The sequence below is a fragment of the Cynocephalus volans genome, chromosome 8, assembly GCF_027409185.1.
Source record: "Cynocephalus volans isolate mCynVol1 chromosome 8, mCynVol1.pri, whole genome shotgun sequence".
NCBI classification, from domain to species: Eukaryota; Metazoa; Chordata; class Mammalia; order Dermoptera; family Cynocephalidae; genus Cynocephalus; species Cynocephalus volans.
In genome coordinates this window covers 109,325,474-109,338,990 of record NC_084467.1, presented here as the reverse complement: position 1 = coordinate 109,338,990, position 13,517 = coordinate 109,325,474, and positions in this window count along the sequence as shown.

Sequence of the window (13,517 nt, the reverse complement as noted above, 5' to 3'; positions counted from 1 at the left end):
AAAAAGATAAAGAAATGGAAAATAAGAAATAAAATATAAGAAAATTAGAGGTTCATTCCAGGAGATAGAACATCTGACTAATGTGAGTTCTGTAAAGAGAACTAATAAATAGTTGGTGGGGAGGGGCAGGGAACAAATTATTAAAAAAATAATTTGATAGCATTTTCCTAAACTGAAGGGAAGGAGTTTCCAGATTAAAAAGGCCCATTAAATGCCCATCGAGATAAATTTAAAATATAAACAAACAAAAATTTTTAAAAATCAACACTCAAGGTTTACATTATCATGAAATTTTTAGAGTGACTATCAAGAGGAACTTCTAAATGTTTCCAGAGAGAAAATTTTACATACAAAGGATACTCAGAATGACATTGGATTTCTTAATAATAGCCCCGAAAACTAGAAAATAATGAGGCAATGCTTTCAAAAATACTAAGGAAACATTTTCAATCTAAAATTCTATACTTGGGTCCGGCCTGTGGCTCACTCGGGAACACCAAGGCCACAGGTTCAGATCCCATATAGGGATGGCCAGTTAGCTCACTGGGTGAGTGTGGTGCTGACAATACCAAGTCAGGGGTTAAGATCCCCTTACTGGTCATCTTTTAAAAAAAAAAGAAAAGAAAAGAAAAATAAATAAATAAATAAAATTCTATACTCCACCAAGACGTTTTCAGGCATGCAAAGACAAGAAAAGTACTTACTATGCTCCCTTTCTCAAGAAACTACTGGATGATGAATTCTACTAAAGCAGAGAATGAAACAAAGGAAAATTAAAATAATGGCATCCAGGAAACAGGGAATTCACACAGAAGAGCAGCAAAGGGATTCCCAGGATGGAGGTGCAGGAAAGGACCAGGACAATTTTGCATCAGGCCTAGTGCAAACAGTACAGATTGGAGCAAGCTCAGGAAGGCCATCACATGTGTTTGCAGGTGGGAAGCCTACCTACTGTGTTTGGCCAATTTGAGAGGAGGTTTATATTTCCAATAGAGTGAGGAAGTGTAAACAAAAATAAAAGCAAACAAACAAATACTAAAGTAATTATAAATTCCAGGAAAAACAAAAATGTGCATCAGAGGCAAATGTGATCATAACACTCATGTGGCTTAATTGTGAACACAATTTGTCATCATAATTATATAAACAAAAAATGCTAATTTATCCAAAAATTATAATCTGCTATTGGAAAGATGGATGAGGAAATGAACGTTGTGTGTAGAGTGTTTAAAGAGCTAAATCCTAATCTTCTGTAGTAAAGAGTGTAGATGATGGCTAAAATTGAAAAATTAAGAAATAGCCATATAAGTTTATTATTTAGCAACAAAGAAGTAAATATAGGAAGAGCTAGCTGAAGGAGTTGAAATTCATTGCTTCTAGGAGTAGAACTCAAGAGTGTGGAGGGGCGGGGCAGGGACCCACCAATTTTTATTGTAAGTCTTTGACTTTTAAAACTATCTGTATTACGGGCTGGCTCACTCGGGAGAGTGTGGTGCTGATAACACCAAGGCCACAGGTTCGGATCCCTATATAGGGATGGCCGGTTAGCTCACTTGGGACAGCATGGTGCTGACAACACCAAGTCAAGGGTTAAGATCCCCTTATCGGTCATCTTTAAAAAAATTTTTTTTAAAAAACTAGCTATATTACATTGCAAATAAAATTAAAAGTTAAATTTATTTATTTATGTTTTTTGACAGCTGGCCTGTATGGGGATCTGAACATTTGGCCTTGGTGTTATCCACACCACTTGCTAACCAACTGAGCTAACTGGTCAGCCCAAAAATTAAATTTAAAAATACGTGTGGTATGCTACTATCACTTGTGTTTATGAAAGAATGAATATGCTTCTTAGTGCAAAGTATACTTTGAGAAGATAAATGAGAAACTAGCAAAGTGATAACTTCAGGGAAAGTAATAGGCTGATTGGTCAACAGGAGTGGGAGGAAGACATACTTTTCATTAACTATCCACTTTTTGTCTTTTGTACTGTATCACATATTTTTCTTTCAAAATAAATAAATACGCTTAATTACATATGTTTATTTTTATTTATTTTTATTTTTTTAAAGATGACCAGTAAGGGGATCTTAACCCTTGACTTGGTGTTGTCAGCACCACACTCTCCCAAGTGAGCTAACCAGCCATCCCTATATGGGATCCGAACCCGTGGCCTTGATGTTATCAACACCACACTCTCCCAAGTGAGCCACAAGCGGGCCCAACATATGTTTATTTTTTTTAAAAGAAGGAAAAGTATTTCCTGAAGGCTTCATAAATAGCTAGGTCAAAATTCCAATCCAGGTGTGTCTGACCTAGTGGCACATGGTGTTCCGTGTGGCTTCTGATGTAGAGAAAACAGCTCAGTCTGTAGGACCAATGGACACATCAAATAGAATATGCATGATGTTGAGTGAATGAACTGCCATAGCTCCTCTTTCTCTTCCATTAATGCCCAGGCTAAATTTTAGCTCCAAAAAGTCTTAACAACCCACACTCATCTAGGGTAATCACTTTCTTCCTTAATTCTCAGAACTTCTACTATTTATACCACCCAAATCACACTTAATCCCAAACTGTATATATTATTTGGCTCTTCATATGTTTTCTCAGCTAGATTGTATCCTTCTGCAGGGCATAGCTCAACACTGGGAGAGCATGGATTTTATCATCAGACACACTTGGATCTGAATTCCAGGTCAGCCCACTTACTAGCCACATGACCTCAGACAAGTTACTTAATCTCTCCAAGCTTCAGTTTCTTCATCTAGCACATGGAGACAATAGCAACATGAACTTCATCCTTGTTTGCATATATATATATGTGCGTGAATTTCATAAGGTTTTGTGAGGAGTGAAGGGGAAAATGCATGGCATATAGTAGGTACTGGTGGTGCACAGTGTGATGCGCTTCCTCGTCTCCCTTTAGGAATGAAGAACTTACCCCCCCCCCCCCCCAGCTGCTGGGCACACAGACCTCAGCTGTAACACAGCACTACCTCAGGGAGACAGAACACCTCACCCAAGATCATACACACGTCTTCCCTAGTGGATAGCATCTAATGACTGATTTGATATTGCTGCATAAAAGGCCCATCCCCCTTGCCTTAGCTCAGAACATGATAATTAAAAATGCAGATTAATTACCCTGCCCAAGATATACTGAACCAGTATGTCTCTGAGAACCAGAAGTGACACTTGACTGAATCTCCCGATGATTTTTAGGTTTACTAATGGAATCTATCAGAAGAATACATCTCGGGACCGGCCCGTGGCTCACTTGGGAGAGTGTGGTGCTAATAACACCAAGGCCATGGGTTCGGATCCCATATAGGGATGGCCAGTTTGCTCACTGGGTGAGCATGGTGCTGACAACACCAAGTCAAGGGTTAAGATCCCCTTGCTGGTCATCTTTTAAAAAAAAAAAAGAATACATCTCAAGTTACTCTAATGTGTTTTCAATTACAACAATTTATATTGCATTACATTTTTCCCTCAGGACAAAAAATTACTTTTTTCTCATACTCCTATGGTTTATAAGGTATTAATTTTATCAATATTTCAAAAAATACCTAGTACTGCTGTTTCATCATTACAGTCTTAATTCATTGGTCATATTGCTTTGATTTCTCTATCCTTACTTATCAGATAATGGCCTTGTATTTTATTCATATTTTAACTCCATTCCATTCTCAGGAAGATCAGTAGGAGAAAAGTGCTGGTGAAAATATGACATTGGAGTACAAAATCTGAGGGAAAATATTATATTAAAAACTATGTGAAGGGCTGGCCCACGGCTCACTCGGGAGAGTGTGGTGCTGATAACACCAAGGCCACAGGTTCGGATCCTATACAGGGATGGCCGGTTTGCTCACTGGCTGAGCATGCTGCTGACAACACCAAGTCAAGGGTTAAGATCCCCTTACTGGTCATCTTTTTAAAAACAACAACAACAACAAAAAAAAACTATGTGATAGCTAGCAAAACATTATTTTTAAAAAACAATGTGAATTTTTTTTTAAAGGAACTAATAAAGATTAAAAAGCAAAGAGCAAATTGTCCAATTCAAGAAGTTTGAAAAACATAGAGTAAACCCAAAGAAGATGGAAGGCTATGATAGAATTCTAGGCTAAAATTTATTTTCCCTCAAGACTTTACATACAATTCCAATGCATTTTTGCATCAATTGTTGCTGATTAAAAGCCTGTTGGCAACCGCTGGTGGGAGTGTAAACTAGTACAGCCATTATGGAAAACAGTATGGAGGTTCCTCTAAAAATCAAAACTACCCCTGCCCAAAACCAGGCACACCCCCAGCGCCTCAGGGCCCTGCCCAGAGTCCTGAGGCACAGAGCTGGGGACTGGACACCCCCCCACAACCAGGCACACCACCAGCACCAAGGAGCATGCCAAAAACATCACCTCCGTGTGGGTGGCCCACCACAGCCACCACAGTAACCACAGCAGCCACAAAAGTGACTAGATGTCACAAGCACCATGCAGATGGTCCACCAGCCACTGTAGTGCATTGACACAAGGAGAGTCACCAGCAGAGACCAAAGAAAAGAAGAGGATGTCTCTCTCCACAAAGCCCATTCTAGAGTGACAGAAGAAGCAGCTGCTCTATGATAATATTGGAGGACCTGAACAAGCCTATCAGCATTGGACAGATCATCTAGGCAACAAATTAACAGAGTAACCATTATTCTTTCAGAGGGAGAGAAGAAATCTAGGGTAATCAGTGGTGCAAGGGGGGAAGGGGGAAGATAGGGAGAGATTGGACAGGGGCATAAAGAATAAGTACAATTTGTAACAATATACATACTAGTAATATTGATTTGATCAACATATGTCAACATTGAACCCCCAAAATATGTATAATCAATTATGATTCAATAAAAATAAATAAATATATATATATATAATAAAATAAAATCAAAATCAAAACTAGAACTACCTATGATCCAGCTACTGATATATATGATCCAGTATATACTACAGGGTATATATACTCAAAGGAAATGAAGTCCTTATGCTGAAAAGATACCTGCACTCCCATCTTTACTGAAGCACATCTTACAATAGTCAAGATAAGGAATCAACCTAAGTGTCCAACAATGGATGAATGGATTTTTAAAAAGTGGTATATACACACAGTGGAATATTATTCAGCCGTAAAAAAAGAATGAAATTCTGTCATCTGTGACAACATGGATGGACTTGGAGGTCATTAACTGAAGTAAGCCAGGCACAGAAAGACAAATACAATGAGCCGGCCCATGGCTCATTTGGGAGAGTGTGGTGCTAATAACACCAAGGCCACGAGTTCGGATCCCTATATAGGGATGGCCAGTTCGCTCACTTGGGAGAGTGTGGTGCTGACAACACCAAGTCAAGGGTTCAGATCCCCTTACTAGCCAGCTACCAAAACAAAACAAAACAAAAAAATAGTTAAGTTTTATATACTACATAACAGCCAGAGGAGAGGCTTTTGAATATTTTTGCCACAAAGAAATGATAAATACATGAGATGATGGATACATTAGCTACCCTGACCCAATCATTATATCATTATACTATATATATGTATCAAAACATCAGTCTGGCTGGTTAGCTCAGTTGGTTAGAGTGCAGTCTTTTAACACCAACGTCACGGGTTTGGATCCCTATACCTACCATCCACAAAAAAAAAAAAAAAAAAAAAAAATCAGAGCATACCCCATAAGTATGTATGATTAAAATGTGCCAATTTAATTTTTTTTTTTTTTTTAAAGAAGAAACTTCTATTGCTTGGTTATAAACACAGGAAAAAGATAATTTCCTGTTTTAAAAAAAACTGTTTTGGGCCGAGCCCGTGGCGCACTCGGTAGCGTGCTGCGCTAGCAGCGCGGCGACGCTCCCGCCGCGGGTTCGGATCCTATATAGGAATGGCCGGTGCACTCACTGGCTGAGTGCCGGTCACGAAAAAGACAAAATAAAAATAAAAATAAAAAATAAAAAAAATAAAAAAAACTGTTTTGAGAATTAATTAAAATAAAGCATTTGATAGGATTAGCTACCCAGCAAATTAACTTTCTATATAAATACAAAGTACATATAATAAAACAAACAAACAAACAAAAAAGCCTGTTGTCAGTCTGACTTATTTTGTTTTTTCTTTCTTTGGTAGATGATCTTTTTTTTTCTTGCACCATAATGCATGCAGGTGGGACAAAAGGAGAGGACAACTTAGGAGTATTTTTAGGAGGTAAAAGGGGCAGAGCTTCAACACTGCATGAAAGTGAGGATGAAAGAAGAGAGAGAAACCAAAGATGAGTCATCCCATTAGAAAAAAACAAAACAGGAAGAACAGGTATGTGGGGAAAGAAGATGAGATCAGTTTGGGGTTTGGGGTGGCAGGACATTCATGTGAGGATTCCTGTGTCTGGATGGCTCTATGGGTTTGAAACACTGGCAGCTGAGCTAGGTTGAAGCTACAGATTCAGTAGACTTCAGCATAAAATGTGATAGGTGTGGAAGACCTGCAGAGGGAGATATTGGGGATGTTGATAGCAAGATGGTATAGAGTGAGAAGTAAGAAAGCCCAAGCCAGCATCCCCAATGTTTAAAGAAGGAGCAGAGAAAGAGAAGCCTGAAAAGAAAACTGAAACAGAAGATCAAACAGATGGGATTGGAAAGAGTGGTGAGGGGCTGGCCAGTTAGTTCTGTTGGTTAGAACATGGTGCTGATAATATCAAGATCCAGGGTTCGATTCCTATACTGGCCAGCCGCCAAAAAAATAAAAATAAAAGAGTGGAGAATGTTGTCACAGAAGCCAGTCTCAAGAGAATGCTTTTCTCTTTATTTAGTGGCTGGCCAGAATGGGGATCAGAACCCCTGACCTTGGTGTTACCAGCACCATGCTCTCCCAAGTGAGCTAACTAGACAGCCCAATGCAAGGGAATGCTTAATGGTGCCAAATGCTATGGAGAGAGCATGAGACAAGGGTTAGATTTAATAAGGAAGACATCACTGGTGACCTTGGCCAGAGAGTTTTCTTCAGGAAGAGTGATTGTGATGAGTTGAGGCGTGAGTAGAAGGTGAGGAGGTGGTGCAGGAAGAGCCACTGACTCTTTGGAATAGCTGAGTATGAAAAAGAGAGAGGTGGGAGGTGGCTCACAAAGGGAACTTAAAGACAACTTTTTTTTCTTTTTTTTTTTTTTTTTTTTTTTTTAAAAAGATGACCGGTAAGGGGATCTTAACCCTTGACTTGGTGTTGTCAGCACCACGCTCAGCCAGTGAGCAAACCGGCCATCCCTATATGGGATCCGAACCCGGGGCCTTGGTGTTATCAGCACCGCACTCTCCCGAGTGAGCCACGGGCCGGCCCAGACAACTTTTTTTTCTGATTGTAAAAGTAGTTACAAGTTCTTTTCATAAAACTTGGAAAGCACAGAAAAGCTCAAAGAATAGACAATTCTTCTACAGACCCAGCTGACAAAGGTGACAAGTGTTCACCTTTAGATGATGGTCCTTTAATTTACCCACATATGAGGGTATTAGAATAAAAATTGGCAACCTTGAAGGATGCTTGTTTTATTTCATATACCATGAGCATTTTCCATTTCAGTAGTCTACAATATTTTGTTTTTATTATAAAGGAAATAGATGTTCATGGTAAAATAAACCATATTTATTTTATTTATTTATTTATTTTGTCTTTTTCGTGACCGGTACTCAGCCAGTGAGTGCACCGGCCATTCCTATATAGGATCCCAACCCGCGGCGGGAGCATCGCTGCGCTCCCAGCGCTGCACTCTCCCTAGTGCGCCACGGGCTCAGCCCTAAAATAGACCATATTTAAACAACAAATTAGTAGAAAGTGTCAAGGTAAGTTTCTTTCTAAACTGGACTTGGTGCATATACACTGAGGAGAAAGCGTCAGCAGGTCAGATGCTGACAGCAGGAGGAGGGAGAGAGGGCATAATTGAAAGAGGCTGGAAGGAAGGAGATCCAGAGCTTCCTGCCTCATGGCCTTGACCCTCTCTCTGAAGATGTCATGTCTTCTGTTGAGAGTGATGGGGGAGTAGGGGAAGGTGTGAAGTAATTGCTGCTGGAAACTGACCTGGGGCTGCTGAGAAGCGGGAAACTGCTGTGATATTGTGGCCTACCTTCTGGTGAGACAGGCCTGGATTTTGATCCTGGTCCTGCCCTCTAAGTAGCTAAGTGTCCTTGGCGAAATTATCTAACCTCTCTGACCCTTAGAAGTCAAGATGAAAAAGTTGAAAAGGTAGATGGTTGAGGACCAATCCATCCTTGGGGTGGGTCGGTTAGTTTGTTTGTTTATTTATCTATCTATCTATTTCTCTATTTATTTATTTGTTTATTTGGCAGCTGGCTGGTACAAGGATCCAAACCCAATCAGATTTAGCTGATCAGGGTTTAGCTGGGTGAGTGTGAAGTAAAAGTTATTGGCAAGATACTGGTTTAAATGAGAGATTATGAGGTCTTTGCTCCCTAGAAATGGAAGCAAATAAAGGAGGAGACTAATAGTGAAAGAAAATGAGGTGAGTTCAAAGAAGTGAAGTTATTTTTACATGTTTTCCTGTACTGCACAAGTAACATATTTTACATTTTGAAACATTCATAAAAACAAAACCAAAAAACTTATGTCTTGCCAGTCCTTGTATTAAGCTGGGAATGATAGGTACTGCTTTGTGACCTACAGTATAATTAAACATTTAAGAGCCTGGATTCTAGAGCCAAACTTTCTGGGTACAGTTCGCTGCTCCATCACTTCCTAGCTATAGAATAGTGGTCCTCAAACTTTTTGGTCTCAGGATTTCTTTACACTCTTAAAAATGGAAAGAATCCCAAGAGCTTTTGTTTTGTGAATTACATATATTGATATTTACTATATTTAAAATTAAAACTGAGAAAAAATTTAAATACGTATTTATTAATCCATTTTAAAACAACAGAAATAAACCCATTAGATGTTAACACACCTTACAGTTCTTATGAAAAATAATTATATTCTTAATGAGAAGAGTGTAGTTTTATATTTTTGCAAGTCCCCTTAAGGTCTGGCTTAATAGAAGAAGACAGCTGGATTCTCATAGCTGTTCCTGCATTCAGTCTGTTGCAATATGTTGTTTTGATTTAAGTATATAAAGTAAATCTGGCCTCACAAATCTGTTATTTTAAAAAAAAAAAAAAAAAAAAAAGGTCAGATCCCTGTACCAGCCAGCCGCCAAAAAAAAAAAAAAAAATTTAAAAATTTAAAAATTTAAAAATTTAAAAAGAAGGAATATTTCAATAGCCTTTTCAGATAATTGTGGAATTCTTTGATACTGCACCAAATCTTGTTACCTACTAGCTTTTTAAATGTTAGTTGCAGTGTGGAATTCTGAAAGAATACCAATTCACTTTAAGAATCTGTTACATTTGAGTCCATTGCTCTTTCTTGCCTTTGGAATGGATCATTTGGAGAATATTGGCTCACTGTGTAATGCAGATCTTCCAAATGTTGACATATTACTGAACATAATTTTGATATACAATATAAAAAAGTTATCATCATCCATCTAAAAAAAATTTTTTTTTAAAGATGACCGGTAAGGGGATCTTAACCCTTGACTCAATGTTGTCAGCACCACACTCTCCCAAGTAAGCCACGGGCCAGCCCTCATCTCACAAATTTTGAGAATGTCAAGCTCATGGTGGCACATAAAATTTTCCAAAATTCAGATTTTCTCTTGAGAACTCAAATTTTATCAATGACCACAAAAACTGCCAGTTTTCCTTGAAGGGAGAGGCTCACTTTGTTCATTTTTGAGAAAGTATTCACCAAATACCCAAGTCTGAATAACCATAGTAGGTGTGGCAGTTATTCTAAGTAAAAATGGTGTTATGTGAAAAATGCGTCTAGTTCATCCCGCAATGCAAACAGCCACACAGGCTTTTGCTCAGCGCGGTCACTGTGCACAGCAGAAGCGCTTCCCTCGGGCTTACCTCTCTACCTCAGAAAATGTAAGGGTGTGTGCTCAGGGTGGAGATTTAATAAAATTAGTAGGTTTTACTCCTTCATCAAGGACAGTTGTGTGTGTGTGGTTTTCTGGGTTTTTTGTTTTTTCTAAACCGTGACTGCGTGGGGCTGAATACAATAACCACCAGTCGATGTGGTGCCACTGTGTATTAGTCCGTTTTTGTTGCTTATAACAAAATACTTGGAACTGGGTGATTTTAAAGAAAATGAAATTTATTGCTTACAGTTTCTGAGGCTGAGAAGTCCAAAGTCCACCTGGTGGTGGAGACAGTGACCCAGGAGTCTCACATCGCAGATGGCGGAAGCAGAGAGAGCAGAGAGAGCAGACAGATTCTCCTCTTCTTTTAAAGCCCTCAGAACCACGCCCCTGACCACCATTATTAATCTATTCACTACTGCATGGTCCTACAATCCAATCACCTCTTCAAGGCTCCACCTTTTAATTACCATAATAGGATTTCCCATCCTCTTAACAGTCATAGCAGGTACTAAGATTCTAATACATAAAATTCAGGAGACACAACTCAAGCTTCAGGGAGTTTGGGGGGACATAATTCAATCCACTACATTCTACCCCTGACCCCCCAAAACTCATGTCCTTCTCACATGCAAATACTTTCATTTCATCCCCAAAGTCTTGTTTCAACTCAAGAGTCCAAAGTTCAAAGTCCCATCTGTGCAATCAATATGTTATCTACTTCCAAGATACAATGGTGGGACAGAGGGCACACATTCCCATTCCAAAAGGGAGAAACAGGCCAAAAGAAAGGTATAACCGGTCCCAAAGAAGTCCCAAACCCAGAAGGACAGGCATTAAATCTCAAAGCTGGCAAATGTGTACCTTGACTCCATGTTTGACCTCCCCTGCACGCTGGTGCAAGGGTTGGGTCCCCAAGTCCTTGGGCAGCTCCATTCCTATGGCTTTCCTGGTCTCAGGTCGCACTTCAGCTCTCCCAGGCTGGTGTTCTACTCTGGTAGTTCTGCAGATCTGGGGTCTTCATGGCAGTTCCATTTTCACAGCCCCACTAGGCATGGCGCTGATGGGGTTTCTCTGCTGCAACTCTAGTCCCACATTTCCACTCAGCATTGCTCTAGCGAAGGTTGTCTGCGGTGACTCTGCCCCTGTGACAGATCTCTTTCTGGGTCCACAGGATTTTCCATACATCCTTTGAAATCGGGGTGGAGGTTCCTAAGCCTTCCCAGCTCTAGCATTCTGCAAGCCTGCAGACCTAACATCACGTGGAGGCTGCCAAGGCTTCCAGCTTGTATTTTCCAAAGCTGCACGTCCAGCCACACCTAGGGCCAATTTACCCACAGCTGGAGTAGCCAAAGTGGCTGGGGCGCTGGCGCTAGAAGCAGCTTCCTGAGGTGGTCCTGGGCAGTGAGCCGTGGAGGGCTCCTCAAGCCTGTTCCCCAAGACCATTCTGTCTCCCTAGGTCTTTGGGCCAGAAACAAAAGAGTTGGCCCCAGAGCCTTCTGCAATGCCTTCAGTGTCTTTTTCCTTCACTTGATACCCCTGTACTTTTGTGCTAATCCTCATGCATTGAACTTCTCTTTGGAAAATGCTCTCTGCTTCCTACCACATGGCCCAGGTTGAAAATTTTCCAAATCTTTATACTCTGCTTCCCTTTTAAATTCTGGCTTTATGTCATGCTTTTGCTGCCATAACTCAGCACAGGCTGTTACAAGCAGCCATGCAGCTTCCTTAATGCTTTGCTGCTTAGAAATTTCTTCCAAGCACTCTGGTTCACAACTCCTAAGTTCCAACTTCCACAAATTCTTAGGGCATGGCCACAATGCAGCCAAGTTCCTTGCCAGTTCACAGAAAGGGTGATCTTTGCCCCACTTTCCAGTAAACTACTTTTTATTCTATCTGAGACCTCCTTAGAATGGTCTTTACAGTCCATGTTTCTATTGGCATTCTGCTTACCACCACATAACCAGTCTCTAAGACAGTCCAAACTTTCCCTTGTCTTTTTGTGTTCTTCTGATTCCTCTAAACTCCTCCAACCTTTGCCTAACACCCAGTTCCAAAGCCTCTTCCACATTTTCAAGTATTTGTTATAAGCAACACCCCACTTCTGGTACCAATTTTCTGTATTAGTCCGTTTTTGTTGCTTATAACAAAATCATTGGAACTGCGTGCTTTTTTATTTGATTTGATTTTATTTTTTTAAAAGATGACCAGTAAGGGGATCTTAACCCTTGATTTGGTGTTGTCAGCACCACGTTCTCCCAAGTGCGCTAACCAGCCATCCCTATATAGGGATCTGAACCCATGGCCTTGGCGTTATCAGCACCACACTCTCCCAAGTGAGCCACAGGCTGGCCCTGGAACTGGGTGATTTTAAAGAAAATGAAATTTGTTGCTTACAGTTTCTGAGTCTGGGAAGTCCAAAGTCCATCTGGTGGTGGAAACAGTGACCCAGGGGTCTCACATTGCAAGATGGTAGAAGCAGAGAGAGAGAGCAGAGTGAGCTGACAGAGAGACAGACTCTCCTCTTCTTTTAAAGCCCTCATAACCACGCCCCTGACCACCATTATTAATCCACTCACTACTGCACAGTCCTACAATCCAATCACCTCTTCAAGGCTCCACCTTTTAATCACCATAATAGGATTTCCCATCCTCTTAACAGTCACAGCAGGGGCTAAGATTCTAATACATTAAACTTGAGGGACACAACTCAAGCTTCAGGAAGTTTTGGGGGGACATAACTCAATCCACTACACACTGCCTTAGATCCATGTAACACACAAGCAATTTTACCCACCATCCCTTTTGCGTCATCACTGCAAATGCCAACATAGTGGAAGAGGCAAACAAGATTTTAGTACTATTATAAGAAGTCTCACAAATCCCCTGAAAGGGTCCTGGGGACCCCCCAAGGGTTCATGGACCATGCTGTCAGAACCATTACTGTAGAGTAAGTTACTTAGCTTCTCCAGGTTCCAGTCTTCTTATTCATAAAATAGGATTAATAATATTACAGTTATCTCATAAGGTTGTGAAAACTAAATGGTTTAAAACATGTAAAGCTTTTTTTATTTTTTGGCAGTTGGCTAGAACAGGAATATGAACCCCTTGACCTTGGTGTTAATTAGTGCCATGCCCTAAAGAGTGAAAAACATGTAAAGCATTTAGAACAGTCTCTGGTACATTGTTAGGCAAGCATCTGCTAATATTATAATCATATATCCAGTGTCACTAAGTGCTGTTCCAAAATAATTTTTTTTGTTTTTAAAGATGACCGGTAAGGGGATCTTAACCGTTGACTTGGTGTTGTCAGCACCATGCTCTCCCAAGTGAGCTAACCGGCCATCACTATATACGGATCGCATGGCCTTGATGTTATCAGCACCACACTCTCCCAAGTGAGCCATGGGCCAGCCGTCCAAAATAAATTTTTGACAGCATATTTTTCCATGTAAATGTAGCATAATTGTTGAACATTGGCTGTTTCCCATTTTTCAACATCGTTGTACATCAT